At 35.5% G+C, this 17,583-nt stretch overlaps 1 long non-coding RNA gene across 1 annotated transcript; it reads right to left on the bottom strand.

Annotated features, from left to right (window-relative positions):
* Window positions 1-1,978: 1,978 nt before the first annotated feature.
* LOC134293187 (uncharacterized) lies at window positions 1,979-5,510 on the bottom strand. Its single transcript, XR_010000182.1, has 3 exons — window positions 4,988-5,510; window positions 3,668-3,750; window positions 1,979-2,048 (listed from the first exon to the last, which is right to left on the bottom strand). It is a non-coding gene; the product is annotated as an uncharacterized LOC134293187 (long non-coding RNA).
* Window positions 5,511-17,583: the final 12,073 nt, after the last annotated feature.

Genomic DNA, 17,583 nt, shown 5'->3' with positions numbered 1-17,583 from the left:
TAAAAGGGGGTCCAACCTTGAATGGATTCTCTTTGCAAGCGCTTGGCCGGAAGCCCCAAACTGTTTCAAGGCATTTACAATGGCCAATTGCCGGAGTGGGAGTCCCCGATCTATTGGGGAAGAGTCCCCGTGGACCCCAGCTGTACATGTGTATGTGTGTCGTGTGTGTGTGTGTGCAAGGCAGCCGCGGAGGCTGGAAGGAGTGTCTCACCTGGCTTTAGGGCTCCGCTGTAGAATCTCCTTCCCGGAATCTTCTTTTTACCTGTGTTGCAGATCCTTCCCAGACAAGAAGGATCCCTCTCGGCCGATGGGAGACGGTGTCCGGCAGGAGCCCTCCGGGAGTCCAGGCACATGGAACGGGAGAGAAAACAGTGCATCTATACCTGATTTTTCGTGAAAACAGCCTAAGATATCTCCCCATGGCTGGCCTTACAGGTTAAAAGAAGCAAGGAAATCCCCACATCTGGCCTTAAAGATTAAAAAAACCAGGGATTTCCCCACGTTAGGGACTTAAAGGTTAAAATAACCAGGGATCTCCCCACGTAAGGGATTTAATGGTTAAAATAACCAGGGATTTCCCCACGTAAGGGATTTAACGGTTAAAAAAACCCAGGGATATCCCCACGTAAGGGATTTAACGGTTAAAAAAAACCAGGGATATCCCCACGTAAGGGATTTAACGGTTAAAAAAACCAGGGATCTCCATATTGCCTGGTATTACGTGAAATAGGAGATCTCTATAGGGCAGGCCGGCTTGGTTTAACAGATCTCTATAGGGCAGGCCGCGTTAGTTTCTGGATAGGAGATCTCTATACGCCTAACTTTAAGAATAGAGGATCCCCTTTAACCAGGCTTTAATTAGGAATAGTGGTCCCCTGGGTGTGTGGCCTTACATAAATAAAAGGGGGTCCTACATAATAACAACAACAATAACAATAATAATAATTTTATCTGCTTCCTGGTATTTCTTTTTCCTGGAATCAATAATAATAATAATAATAATATCTGCTTCCTGGTATTTCTTTTTCCAGGTGCCTCGAATCAGTAATAATAATAATAATTTTATCTGCTTCCTGGTATTTCTTTTTCCAGGTGCCTCGAATCAATAATAATAATAATAATTTTATTTTTGTACCCTGCCACCGTCTCCCCAGAGGGACTCGGGGCGGCTCACTGATATAAAACCAGCCTACCATGCTATCAAATACAAACAATTAAATTTAAAAGGAATTAACAAAAATCACAATCATGATGCCTATGTTTGCAGTAAAAAAAAAGGTTCGCCACGTGCTAGGCGTTGGCATGAGGCACACGGCTCTGGTCTCCCCTTGAGTGTGGCCTCGAAGCTCCGCCCGGGGAGGGAGGGAGGGGGCGTCCGTTGGCCCTGGACGGATGATATACAAGCGGCAGGGTCCATGGGTTGGGGGAGAGCGAGGGGCCCAGACCTGGCTCCGTGGGGAACACTGAGGACCAAGAGGCTGCTCTCAGGACACCTTAGGGGCCTTTTGCAATGTCCTTCCATGGGGGCCCTTTTATGGGGGGCCAGGAGGCCCCCTCCCTTCCCAGCTTGGTTCTTGCCATCAGGCAGAACACAGTCCTATTTAAAAGGGCAGGGTACCCTATTTAGAATGGTGTTAGTAGGATGTTAGTAAGTGAGTTAAGGTATTGATATTTTTATTTCTAAGTTGCAAGGACATCTTAAAATGCCCGTAATGCGTGCTGCCCCCCGCGATGCCAGGGCGGGGCCCCCCGCTGACCCCCAAGCTGTGACCCCTACGGCCCGTATAGGAAGACCCATCATCTGCCTAGAACAAAGGGAGGACCCGTCCGTTCCCGAGTGGGACTTCTTCGATGCCACACGCGAGGGGAACCGTGTGCAAAGGTAACCCTTTTTTTAATGCAAAGATAGACATTAAATGCCTACCCTTACAGCAATTACCCTGAAAACGACCTTTTTTGGGAGGCAGGCGGTGTCCTTGGTGTCTTCAAGCATCTTCCGTCCTCTGTCTCTTGACCTTTTGTTTCTTCACGTTGACTTGAATTCAGAGCTGGGAGAAGAGTGAGTGGGAAGAAAGCATTCAGAAAAAAAACCAGGCATTGTCTTCTATCTATTTTGCAAGGCCAGGAAGGCAGTTCCCATCTTGCCTCCTGTACCTGTAACATGCTATGCTAATAATATAATATGTATTATGTATATATAGTATATCGTATATAATATACAATATAATAGACAATGATATATAATAATATATTGAATATACATACAATATATTATATTATTATTATAATATTATATGATAATATTATATTATTATTAATATATTATATTATTATTAATATATTATTATTAATATAGTATATTATTAATATAATATTATATTCAATATAATATATTGAATATACATACAATATAATACAATATAATATTAATTATGTATTACCTGTAATATTTCTAATAACATTACAGTATGATGGTGTAGTACAATATAGTTATATATAATGCTATTATTGTGAATGCTAATACTTTCTATGTACATATAAAATTATATATAATATATAATCAATATCATTATATTGTGTTATTATTATATTTTATTACATTACAATATTATCAATATTATATGTATATACATTAAATCATATTATTATAAATTACATTGTCCATTATATACAAATACATATACACACACACACACACACACACACACACACACACATATATATAAACTTTTCAGCATAGCATGTTATGGGTCTTAAGGCTGGAAATAAATCAGATTGGTAAAAAAATGCAATTATTATTCTACTCCTTTCCTCTAGAAAGCTGTCTGAATTTTCAAAAATGTTGCCATGTGTTGTCAAAGGCTTTCATGGGTTGTTGTGAGTTTCTGGGCTGCCACCTCAAAAAGCAGGGCCAGCTAACACCTCCAAACACAGGATTCCCCCAGGCAGGAAGCAGCCAGGCCTTGAAACTGCAGGCCATTCAATGCTAATCAAGGTGGCCAATAACAGCATTCACATTTGCCTGCAACAGACAAGGGTTCTTTCTCCCACCCTGGACATTTCGCAGACATATAAAAGCCTCACCACTCCCTTAGTTTCCAGCCATAGATGTGGGCAAAACGTCAGGAGAGAATGCTTCTGGAACAGCCCGGAAAACTCACAACAACCCAAAAATTAAGCCTTTTTTTTCTTCTCTGGAAAAGACCTTGTAATTTATTTATTTTTTGATATAATATATATTATATATTAATATAGTACAATGTAAGAAATAATAATGGGTTTCCAGAAGCATTCTCTCCTGACGTTTCACCCACATCTCTGGCAGGCATCCTCAGAGGTTATGAGGTCTGTTGGAAACGAGGCCAGTTATATATAAAAGCCTCACCACTCCCTTATAGTTTCCAGCAATCTATGGTTTCCTGCCATAGATGTGGGCGAAACGTCAGGAGAGAATGCTTCTGGGGCATAGCCATACAGCCTAGAAAACTCACAACAACGCAAAATTTTAGCCTTTTTCTTCTTCTCTGGAAAAATCTTGTAATTATTATTTTTTTGGTTGGATATAATAAAATATATTAAAATATTAATACATAAAATAGAAGTGAAAAGAAATGATCTGGATAAGAAATAAATCAGATTATAATAAATAAAAAAGAACGATATTCACCTGGTCCCTTTAGAAAAAGCTGTGGAAATTTTCAAAAATTTTGCCTTTATTTCTTCCATCCGTTTCACAAGGCTTTGCCATTTCTGAGGGAATAATAAGAACAGATTAAGAAAAAGCCTATTAAACATTAAATTAGGTTATGATTTTACAAATTAAGCACCAAAACATCATGTTATACAACAAATTTGACAGAAAAAGTAGTTCAATAGGCAGTAATACTATGTAGTAATTACTGTATTTAAGAATTTAGCACCAAAATATCACAATGCATTGAAAACATTGACTACAAAAATGCGTTGGATAATCCAGAACGTTGGATAAGCGAGTGTTGGATAAGTGAGACTACTGTATTTGCAAATATTTTTTCCAAATATTTTCCTTATTTTTGGCAAATATTTCCACAAATATTTGTATGATTTTTTGGGTGAATATTTTGTGAATATTTTATTTCAATGTTTGTGAATGTTTTCATGATTGATTTTTTCTGAATGTATTTGTGAATATTTTCATGAATATTTTTGTGAATATTTTTCCCCAAATACTTTGCTTATTTTTGGCAAATATTTTTTTTATTTTAATATTAATATTTTTATGATTTTGTAAATATTTCAGTGAACATTTTTTCCCCTGAATATTTAACTGTACAGTAGAGTCTCGCTTATCCAAGTTTCTGGATTATCCAACCCATTTTTGTTTTCAATATATCGTGATATTTTGGTGCTAAATTCGTAAATACAGTAATTACAACATAACATTACTGTGTATTGAACTACTTTTTCTGTCAAATTTGTTGTAAAACATGATGTTTTGGTGCTTAATTGGTAAAATCATAACCTAATTTGATATTTAATAGGCTTTTCCTTAATCCCTCCTTATTATCCAAGATATTCGCTTATCCAAGCTTTAGCTTGAATAAATGAGACTCTACTGTATTTTCTATTTCAAGGCTTTGTGACATGAGACGATTTGAGGCAAAAAATAATGAAATATTAATAAATGAAATAGTGTTCTTCTTTCTGTTTCACAAAGCCTTTATCCACCCTTATCTTGTGCTATTTCAGGCCATTTTTGAAAAAATTAAGATCACATTAATATATAAAATAGGCCTTTCCTCTTTGTATTTCACTTCTGAGGAGATTCCTGAGGTAATGAATCCCCAAAGTAACAAGGGAACCAACGTAAAATGAAGTGGGATGGGAAGAAAAGCATTTCCTGAGGTAAAAGTGGTTCCCAAAAGGAAAGGCGTCTCTTTAAACTCCAGATTAACCTCAAAGGAAGTCAAATGAACCAGGTGAGGCCATAAAACGGGCCCTTCTTCACCTCTGTATCGGAAACGGAGCCTGGCTGTGAGTGGCCTGAGGAGAGCCCGCCTTCCCCGCCTGTCTCCTCGGGGCCTTCCAGCCACGGCTGCCCTTGCTTTCCTTCCTTCTTTCTTTCTTTCTTTCTTCCGAACCAGGTCTTCAGAATGGCTGCCAGGCCGAGCTGCCTTCTCTCTCGGGGTCCCGGGCTTGTCTGAGGTAAATTTTACAATTAACAGCCAAGAAGAAGCCCCGCCTCCAAAACGGCCGTTTTTTTTTAGCCTTGGTCCCACCCCTTCTCCATGTGTCGCCACCCGATTGGACGATTCTCCCGCACGTCACAGGCTCAGACAGGGATTCGCCAATTTGGGCGGGAAAGCAGGGAGCTGTTCGACGCATGCGCACTCCGTTGTGATCTATAATATATGTTCGCCTCCCAATCCGGCCGCCTTTTCCGCCTTGGTCCCACCCTTTTTCCATGTGTCGCCGCCCGATTGGAGGATTCTCCCGCACATCACAGGCTCAGACAAGCCAAATTGGGCGGGAAAGCAGGGAGCTGCCCGACGCATGCGCACTCCGTTGTCATCTAAAATATGTATTAAATATATACCGCATTTTATGATTTTTAACTTATGATTTATAATTTACTAGCTGTGCCCGGCCACGCGTTGCTGTGGCGAAACATGGTGGTATGGGAAATAAAGTATTGAGGAATTGGTGGTAGTTAAGGTAAAAGGTAAAGGTTTTCCCCAGACATTAAGTCCAGTCGTGTCTTACTCTGGAGGTTGGTGCTCATCTCCATTTCTAAGCCGAAGAGCCGGCGTTGTCCGTAGACTCCTCCAAGGTCATGTGGGATGACTGCATGGAGCGGCGTTACCTTCCCGCCAGAGCAGTACCTATTGATGCACTCACATTTGCATGTTTTCGAACTTCTGGGTTGGCAGAAGCTGGGGCTAACAGTGGGGGCTCTCTCCACTCCCCCAATTCAAACCTGTGGCCTTTCGGTCCAGAAGTTCAGCAGCTCAGCGCTTTAACACGCTGCGCCATCGGGATATTATTTCCTAAAGGTTGTGAATATACAATATTTCTGATTGGTTTTGTTTGTTTGTTGGAGGCAAGTATGAATGCTGCAATTAGGAAAAATGATTAGGATGTAATGGCCTTGCAGCTTTAAAGCCTGGCTGTTTCCTCCCTGAGTGAATTTTTTGTTGGGAGGTGTTAGCTGGCCCTGATTGTTTCCTGTCTGGAATTCCCTTGTTTTCAGAGTGGTATTGTTTGCGATATTTTATGTGCTTCTACTGTCTGTGGCCCTGAGAAAACAGAGGATTTTCCAGACTTTGATGATGGGAATACTTTGTTGGGAGGTGTTAGCTGGCCCTGATTGTTTCCTGTGTGGAATTCCCCTGTTTATTTACTGTCCTGGTTTTAGAGATTATATTGTTCTGCATTATTCTATCCCAGTAATTATTTCATATTAAAGAAGAATCTCACTTATCCAACATTCGCTTATACAATGTTCTGGATTATCCAACGCAGTCTGCCTTTTCATAATCAATGTTTTTGTAGTCAGTGTTTTAAATTCATTGTGATATTTTAGTGGTAAATTTGTAAATACAGTACAGTAGAGTCTCACTTATCCAACATAAACGGGCCGGCAGAACGTTGGATAAGCGAATATGTTGGATAATGAGGAATTAAGGATAACCCTATTAAACATCAAATTAAGTTATGATTTTACAAATGAAGCACCAAAACATCATGTTAGACAACAAATTTGTCAGAAAAAGTAGTTCAGTACACAGTAATGCTATATAGTAATTACTGTATTTATGAATTTAGCACCAAAATATCACGATATATTGAAAGCATTGACTACAAAAATGCGTTGGATAATCCAGAACGTTGGATAAGCGAGTGTTGGATAAGTGAGACTCTACTGTAAATACTACATAGCATTACTGCGCATGGAACTACTTTTTCTGTCAAATTTGTTGTATAATATGATGTTTTGGTGCTTAATTTGTATAACGATTACCTAATTTGATGTTTAATTGGCTTTTCCTGAATCCCTTCTTATTATCCAACATATTCACTTATCCTGCCGGCCTGTTTACGTTGGATAAGTGAGACTCTATTGTATATTTCTAATCTTATATTATCTGCTCAGAACTGGATTATATGAGGCTCCTTCTTCACAGCTGTATAAAATGCACACTGAAGTAGATTATATGGTAGTGTGGATTATAAATGGGTTATATAGCTGGGTTGAAGGGCCTTGAGTCTACACTGCCATATAATCCAGTGCAAATTAGATCATCTGTGGAAGAAGTCTAAGTGAGGCCTAAATCTGCCTGTCCCCTAACTGAAACCTGGCTGTCCCTTGGTTGCTAGGCAACCAAGTGGGCAGAGATTAGCCCTCTAAACTGGCAGCAATTGGATAAAAACAATTATTGCTCTCCCTCTAATTAGGACTTTATTTTTCTTTTCTTTTTGTTGTATCAACCTTGAGGCATGGATGATGGGTTGTGTTGTCAAATTTTGAGGTTGGGGGGCCTGTACTTTTGTTGTTTTGTGAATTGCCGTGATGCCATCACTCTTTTATATATATAGATGATTTATAACATACTCGTGGTGTATTATAGACATTGTGGTATATGATTAATATAGTACAATCTAAGAAATAACAATTGGTTTCCCAGAAGCATTCTCTCCTGACGTTTCGCCCACATCTCTTATGCAACTTATGATTTAGCACTAAAATGTGACATAATACTAATAATATAACATACTAGGGGTGTATTATAGACATTGTGGTATATTATTAATATAGTACAATCTAAGAAATAATAATTGGTTTCCCAGAAGCATTCTCTCCTGACGTTTCGCCCACATCTCTTATGCAACTTATGATTTAGCACTAAAATGTGACATAATACTAATAATATAATATACTCGTGGTGTATTATAGACATTGTGGTATATGATTAATATAGTACAATCTAAGAAATAATAATTGGTTTCCCAGAAGCATTCTCTCCTGACGTTTCGCCCACATCTCTTATGCAACTTATGATTTAGCACTAAAATGTGACATCATACTAATAATATAACATACTCGTGGTGTATTATAGACATTGTGGTATATGATTAATATAGTACAATCTAAGAAATAATAATTGGTTTCCCAGAAGCATTCTCTCCGGACATTTCGCCCACATCTCTTATGCAACTTTTGATTTAGCACTAAAATGTGACATAATACTAATGATATAACATACTAGGGGTGTATTATAGACATTGTGGTATATGATTAATATAGTACAATCTAAGAAAAAATAATTGGTTTCCCAGAAGCATTCTCTCCTGACATTTCGCCCACATCTCTTATGCAACTTTTGATTTAGCACTAAAATGTGACATAATACTAATGATATAACATACTAGGGGTGTATTATAGACATTGTGGTATATGATTAATATAGTACAATCTAAGAAATAATAATTGGTTTCCCAGAAGCATTCTCTCCTGACATTTCGCCCACATCTCTTATGCAACTTATGATTTAGCACTAAAATGTGACATAATACTAATAATATAATATACTCGTGGTGTATTATAGACATTGTGGTATATGATTAATATAGTACAATCTAAGAAAAAATAATTGGTTTCCCAGAAGCATTCTCTCCTGACGTTTCGCCCACATCTCTTATGCAACTTTTGATTTAGCACTAAAATGTGACATAATACTAATAATATAACATACTAGGGGTGTATTATAGACATTGTGGTATATGATTAATATAGTACAATCTAAGAAATAATAATTGGTTTCCCAGAAGCATTCTCTCCTGACGTTTCGCCCACATCTCTTATGCAACTTATGATTTAGCACTAAAATGTGACATCATACTAATAATATAACATACTAGGGGTGTATTATAGACATTGTGGTATATGATTAATATAGTACAATCTAAGAAATAATAATTGGTTTCCCAGAAGCATTCTCTCCGGACATTTCGCCCACATCTCTTATGCAACTTTTGATTTAGCACTAAAATGTGACATAATACTAATGATATAACATACTAGGGGTGTATTATAGACATTGTGGTATATGATTAATATAGTACAATCTAAGAAAAAATAATTGGTTTCCCAGAAGCATTCTCTCCTGACATTTCGCCCACATCTCTTATGCAACTTTTGATTTAGCACTAAAATGTGACATAATACTAATGATATAACATACTAGGGGTGTATTATAGACATTGTGGTATATGATTAATATAGTACAATCTAAGAAATAATAATTGGTTTCCCAGAAGCATTCTCTCCTGACATTTCGCCCACATCTCTTATGCAACTTATGATTTAGCACTAAAATGTGACATAATACTAATAATATAATATACTCGTGGTGTATTATAGACATTGTGGTATATGATTAATATAGTACAATCTAAGAAAAAATAATTGGTTTCCCAGAAGCATTCTCTCCTGACGTTTCGCCCACATCTCTTATGCAACTTTTGATTTAGCACTAAAATGTGACATAATACTAATAATATAACATACTAGGGGTGTATTATAGACATTGTGGTATATGATTAATATAGTACAATCTAAGAAATAATAATTGGTTTCCCAGAAGCATTCTCTCCTGACGTTTCGCCCACATCTCTTATGCAACTTATGATTTAGCACTAAAATGTGACATAATACTAATAATATAACATACTAGGGGTGTATTATAGACATTGTGGTATATGATTAATATAGTACAATCTAAGTAATAATAATTGGTTTCCAGAAGCATTCTCTCCTGACGTTTCACCCACAATGTAATTTTATTGGTATCTATTTTTATTTCTGAAATTTCCCACCCTCGGCTTATACTGGAGTCAATGATTTCCCAGGGTTTTTTTTGTGGTAAAATTAGATGCCTCGGTTTATATTCGGGTCGGCTTATATCCGGGTATATAGGGTATTTGAAGAATATTCCATGGAGAGGCCTTCGTCCTCATCCTCCTCCTCCTCATCCTCCTCCTCCGTCTCCATTGACGGCAATGCGGGGAATTTTCCAGTCCGCCTGCAATGCGCGCCTTTCACCACTGGATGGAGACAAACACACACACAGCGGCTTCTTCCCATTCATTTTCTCTCCGCCCGCAATGCGCGCCTTTCACCACTGGATGGAGACAAACACACACAGCGGATTCCTGGCCATTGAATAGCCTTGCAGCATCAAAGCCTGGCTGCTTCATACCTAGGGGACTCCATTGTCGGCCAACTTGAATCCCATTGAATAGCCTTGCAGCATCAAAGCCTGGCTGCTTCATACCTAGAGGACTCCATTGTCGGCCAACTTGAATCCCATTGAATAGCCTTGCAGCATCAAAGCCTGGCTGCTTCATACCTAGAGGACTCCATTGTCGGCCAACTTGAATCCCATTGAATAGCCTTGCAGCATCAAAGCCTGGCTGCTTCATACCTAGGGGACTCCATTGTCGGCCAACTTGAATCCCATTGAATAGCCTTGCAGCATCCAAGCCTGGCTGCTTCATACCTAGAGGACTCCATTGTCGGCCAACTTGAATCCCATTGAATAGCCTTGCAGCATCAAAGCCTGGCTGCTTCATACCTAGGGGACTGCATTGTTGGCCAACTTGAATAGCCTTGCAGCATACTCGTGGTGTATTATAGACATTGTGGTATATGATTAATATAGTACAATCTAAGAAATAATAATTGGTTTCCCAGAAGCATTCTCTCCTGACGTTTCGCCCACATCTCTTATGCAACTTATGATTTAGCACTAAAATGTGACATCATACTAATAATATAACATACTCGTGGTGTATTATAGACATTGTGGTATATGATTAATATAGTACAATCTAAGAAATAATAATTGGTTTCCCAGAAGCATTCTCTCCTGACATTTCGCCCACATCTCTTATGCAACTTTTGATTTAGCACTAAAATGTGACATAATACTAATAATATAATATACTCGTGGTGTATTATAGACATTGTGGTATATGATTAATATAGTACAATGTAAGAAATAATAATTGGTTTCCCAGAAGCATTCTCTCCTGACGTTTCGCCCACATCTCTTATGCAACTTATGATTTAGCACTAAAATGTGACATAATACTAATAATATAATATACTCGTGGTGTATTATAGACATTGTGGTATATGATTAATATAGTACAATCTAAGAAAAAATAATTGGTTTCCCAGAAGCATTCTCTCCTGACGTTTCGCCCACATCTCTTATGCAACTTATGATTTAGCACTGGTATGTGACATAATACTAATAATATAACATACTAGTGGTGTATTATAGATATTGTGGTATATTATTAATATAGTACAATCTAAGAAATCATAATTGGTTTCCCAGAAGCATTCTCTCCTGACGTTTCGCCCACATCTCTTATGCAACTTATGATTTAGCACTAAAATGTGACATAATACTAATAATATAATATACTCGTGGTGTATTATAGACATTGTGGTATATGATTAATATAGTACAATCTAAGAAAAAATAATTGGTTTCCCAGAAGCATTCTCTCCTGACGTTTCGCCCACATCTCTTATGCAACTTTTGATTTAGCACTAAAATGTGACATAATACTAATAATATAACATACTAGGGGTGTATTATAGACATTGTGGTATATGATTAATATAGTACAATCTAAGAAAAAATAATTGGTTTCCCAGAAGCATTCTCTCCTGACGTTTCGCCCACATCTCTTATGCAACTTTTGATTTAGCACTAAAATGTGACATAATACTAATGATATAACATACTAGGGGTGTATTATAGACATTGTGGTATATGATTAATATAGTACAATCTAAGAAAAAATAATTGGTTTCCCAGAAGCATTCTCTCCTGACATTTCGCCCACATCTCTTATGCAACTTTTGATTTAGCACTAAAATGTGACATAATACTAATGATATAACATACTAGGGGTGTATTATAGACATTGTGGTATATGATTAATATAGTACAATCTAAGAAAAAATAATTGGTTTCCCAGAAGCATTCTCTCCTGACATTTCGCCCACATCTCTTATGCAACTTTTGATTTAGCACTAAAATGTGACATAATACTAATGATATAACATACTAGGGGTGTATTATAGACATTGTGGTATATGATTAATATAGTACAATCTAAGAAATAATAATTGGTTTCCCAGAAGCATTCTCTCCTGACATTTCGCCCACATCTCTTATGCAACTTATGATTTAGCACTAATATGTTACATAATACTAATAATATAACATACTAGGGGTGTATTATAGACATTGTGGTATATCTATATATATAAAAGAGTGATGGCATCACGGCAATTCACAAAACAACAAAACTACAGGTCCCCCAACCTCGAAATTTGACAACACAACCCATCATCCACGCCTCTAGGTTGATACAACAAAAAGAAAAGAAAAATAAAGTCCCAATTAGAGAGAGAGAGGAATAATTGCTTTTATCCAATTGCTGCCAGTTAGAAGGCTAAGCTCCTCCAACTTGAGTCTCCTAGCAACCCAATAAAAATAATAAAAAACACTAAAAAAATAATAAAAAACACTAAAAAAATTAATACAATAAAATACCATAATTACAAAAATAACTAAAAATTATACAAGAAAATAATAAAATATAATAAATAAAAAGATACCTTAGAATAAAATTAATTAAAAATACAAATAAAAATTACACAACAATTTTTAACCAATACCACCATCACTTTGCCACAGCAACGCGTGGCCGGGCACAGCTAGTTATTAATATAGTACAATCTAAGAAAAAATAATTGGTTTCCCAGAAGCATTCTCTCCTGACGTTTCGCCCACATCTCTTATGCAACTTATGATTTAGCACTAAAATGTGACATAATACTAATAATATAACATACTAGGGGTGTATTATAGACATTGTGGTATATGATTAATATAGTACAATGTAAGAAATAATAATTGGTTTCCCAGAAGCATTCTCTCCTGACGTTTCGCCCACATCTCTTATGCAACTTATGATTTAGCACTAAAATGTGACATAATACTAATAATATAATATACTCGTGGTGTATTATAGACATTGTGGTATATGATTAATATAGTACAATCTAAGAAAAAATAATTGGTTTCCCAGAAGCATTCTCTCCTGACGTTTCGCCCACATCTCTTATGCAACTTATGATTTAGCACTAATATGTTACATAATACTAATAATATAACATACTAGGGGTGTATTATAGACATTGTGGTATATTATTAATATAGTACAATCTAAGAAAAAATAATTGGTTTCCCAGAAGCATTCTCTCCTGACGTTTTGCCCACATCTCTTATGCAACTTTTGATTTAGCACTAAAATGTGACATAATACTAATAATATAACATAATAGGGGTGTATTATAGACATTGTGGTATATGATTAATATAGTACAATCTAAGAAATCATAATTGGTTTCCCAGAAGCATTCTCTCCTGACGTTTCGCCCACATCTCTTATGCAACTTTTGATTTAGCACTAAAATGTGACATAATACTAATAATATAACATACTAGGGGTGTATTATAGACATTGTGGTATATGATTAATATAGTACAATGTAAGAAATAATAATTGGTTTCCCAGAAGCATTCTCTCCTGACGTTTCGCCCACATCTCTTATGCAACTTATGATTTAGCACTAAAATGTGACATAATACTAATAATATAATATACTCGTGGTGTATTATAGACATTGTGGTATATGATTAATATAGTACAATCTAAGAAAAAACAATTGGTTTCCCAGAAGCATTCTCTCCTGACGTTTCGCCCACATCTCTTATGCAACTTATGATTTAGCACTGGTATGTGACATAATACTAATAATATAACATACTAGTGGTGTATTATAGATATTGTGGTATATTATTAATATAGTACAATCTAAGAAATCATAATTGGTTTCCCAGAAGCATTCTCTCCTGACGTTTCGCCCACATCTCTTATGCAACTTTTGATTTAGCACTAAAATGTGACATAATACTAATGATATAACATACTAGGGGTGTATTATAGACATTGTGGTATATGATTAATATAGTACAATCTAAGAAAAAATAATTGGTTTCCCAGAAGCATTCTCTCCTGACATTTCGCCCACATCTCTTATGCAACTTTTGATTTAGCACTAAAATGTGACATAATACTAATGATATAACATACTAGGGGTGTATTATAGACATTGTGGTATATGATTAATATAGTACAATCTAAGAAATAATAATTGGTTTCCCAGAAGCATTCTCTCCTGACATTTCGCCCACATCTCTTATGCAACTTATGATTTAGCACTAATATGTTACATAATACTAATAATATAACATACTAGGGGTGTATTATAGACATTGTGGTATATTATTAATATAGTACAATCTAAGAAAAAATAATTGGTTTCCCAGAAGCATTCTCTCCTGACGTTTCGCCCACATCTCTTATGCAACTTATGATTTAGCACTAAAATGTGACATAATACTAATAATATAACATACTAGGGGTGTATTATAGACATTGTGGTATATGATTAATATAGTACAATGTAAGAAATAATAATTGGTTTCCCAGAAGCATTCTCTCCTGACGTTTCGCCCACATCTCTTATGCAACTTATGATTTAGCACTAAAATGTGACATAATACTAATAATATAATATACTCGTGGTGTATTATAGACATTGTGGTATATGATTAATATAGTACAATGTAAGAAATAATAATTGGTTTCCCAGAAGCATTCTCTCCTGACGTTTCGCCCACATCTCTTATGCAACTTATGATTTAGCACTAAAATGTGACATAATACTAATAATATAATATACTCGTGGTGTATTATAGACATTGTGGTATATGATTAATATAGTACAATCTAAGAAAAAATAATTGGTTTCCCAGAAGCATTCTCTCCTGACGTTTCGCCCACATCTCTTATGCAACTTTTGATTTAGCACTAAAATGTGACATAATACTAATAATATAACATACTAGGGGTGTATTATAGACATTGTGGTATATGATTAATATAGTACAATCTAAGAAAAAATAATTGGTTTCCCAGAAGCATTCTCTCCTGACGTTTCGCCCACATCTCTTATGCAACTTTTGATTTAGCACTAAAATGTGACATAATACTAATGATATAACATACTAGGGGTGTATTATAGACATTGTGGTATATGATTAATATAGTACAATCTAAGAAAAAATAATTGGTTTCCCAGAAGCATTCTCTCCTGACATTTCGCCCACATCTCTTATGCAACTTTTGATTTAGCACTAAAATGTGACATAATACTAATGATATAACATACTAGGGGTGTATTATAGACATTGTGGTATATGATTAATATAGTACAATCTAAGAAAAAATAATTGGTTTCCCAGAAGCATTCTCTCCTGACATTTCGCCCACATCTCTTATGCAACTTTTGATTTAGCACTAAAATGTGACATAATACTAATGATATAACATACTAGGGGTGTATTATAGACATTGTGGTATATGATTAATATAGTACAATCTAAGAAATAATAATTGGTTTCCCAGAAGCATTCTCTCCTGACATTTCGCCCACATCTCTTATGCAACTTATGATTTAGCACTAATATGTTACATAATACTAATAATATAACATACTAGGGGTGTATTATAGACATTGTGGTATATCTATATATATAAAAGAGTGATGGCATCACGGCAATTCACAAAACAACAAAACTACAGGTCCCCCAACCTCGAAATTTGACAACACAACCCATCATCCACGCCTCTAGGTTGATACAACAAAAAGAAAAGAAAAATAAAGTCCCAATTAGAGAGAGAGAGGAATAATTGCTTTTATCCAATTGCTGCCAGTTAGAAGGCTAAGCTCCTCCAACTTGAGTCTCCTAGCAACCCAATAAAAATAATAAAAAACACTAAAAAAAATAATAAAAAACACTAAAAAAATTAATACAATAAAATACCATAATTACAAAAATAACTAAAAATTATACAAGAAAATAATAAAATATAATAAATAAAAAGATACCTTAGAATAAAATTAATTAAAAATACAAATAAAAATTACACAACAATTTTTAACCAATACCACCATCACTTTGCCACAGCAACGCGTGGCCGGGCACAGCTAGTTATTAATATAGTACAATCTAAGAAAAAATAATTGGTTTCCCAGAAGCATTCTCTCCTGACGTTTCGCCCACATCTCTTATGCAACTTATGATTTAGCACTAAAATGTGACATAATACTAATAATATAACATACTAGGGGTGTATTATAGACATTGTGGTATATGATTAATATAGTACAATGTAAGAAATAATAATTGGTTTCCCAGAAGCATTCTCTCCTGACGTTTCGCCCACATCTCTTATGCAACTTATGATTTAGCACTAAAATGTGACATAATACTAATAATATAATATACTCGTGGTGTATTATAGACATTGTGGTATATGATTAATATAGTACAATCTAAGAAAAAATAATTGGTTTCCCAGAAGCATTCTCTCCTGACGTTTCGCCCACATCTCTTATGCAACTTATGATTTAGCACTAATATGTTACATAATACTAATAATATAACATACTAGGGGTGTATTATAGACATTGTGGTATATTATTAATATAGTACAATCTAAGAAAAAATAATTGGTTTCCCAGAAGCATTCTCTCCTGACGTTTCGCCCACATCTCTTATGCAACTTTTGATTTAGCACTAAAATGTGACATAATACTAATAATATAACATAATAGGGGTGTATTATAGACATTGTGGTATATGATTAATATAGTACAATCTAAGAAATCATAATTGGTTTCCCAGAAGCATTCTCTCCTGACGTTTCGCCCACATCTCTTATGCAACTTTTGATTTAGCACTAAAATGTGACATAATACTAATAATATAACATACTAGGGGTGTATTATAGACATTGTGGTATATGATTAATATAGTACAATGTAAGAAATAATAATTGGTTTCCCAGAAGCATTCTCTCCTGACGTTTCGCCCACATCTCTTATGCAACTTATGATTTAGCACTAAAATGTGACATAATACTAATAATATAATATACTCGTGGTGTATTATAGACATTGTGGTATATGATTAATATAGTACAATCTAAGAAAAAACAATTGGTTTCCCAGAAGCATTCTCTCCTGACGTTTCGCCCACATCTCTTATGCAACTTATGATTTAGCACTGGTATGTGACATAATACTAATAATATAACATACTAGTGGTGTATTATAGATATTGTGGTATATTATTAATATAGTACAATCTAAGAAATCATAATTGGTTTCCCAGAAGCATTCTCTCCTGACGTTTCGCCCACATCTCTTATGCAACTTATGATTTAGCACTAAAATGTGACATAATACTAATAATATAATATACTCGTGGTGTATTATAGACATTGTGGTATATGATTAATATAGTACAATCTAAGAAAAAATAATTGGTTTCCCAGAAGCATTCTCTCCTGACGTTTCGCCCACATCTCTTATGCAACTTTTGA

This window comes from Anolis carolinensis, unplaced genomic scaffold (genome assembly GCF_035594765.1).
Source record: "Anolis carolinensis isolate JA03-04 unplaced genomic scaffold, rAnoCar3.1.pri scaffold_7, whole genome shotgun sequence".
Classification (NCBI taxonomy): domain Eukaryota; kingdom Metazoa; phylum Chordata; class Lepidosauria; order Squamata; family Dactyloidae; genus Anolis; species Anolis carolinensis.
This window is presented reverse-complemented; position numbering and strand designations above follow the sequence as displayed.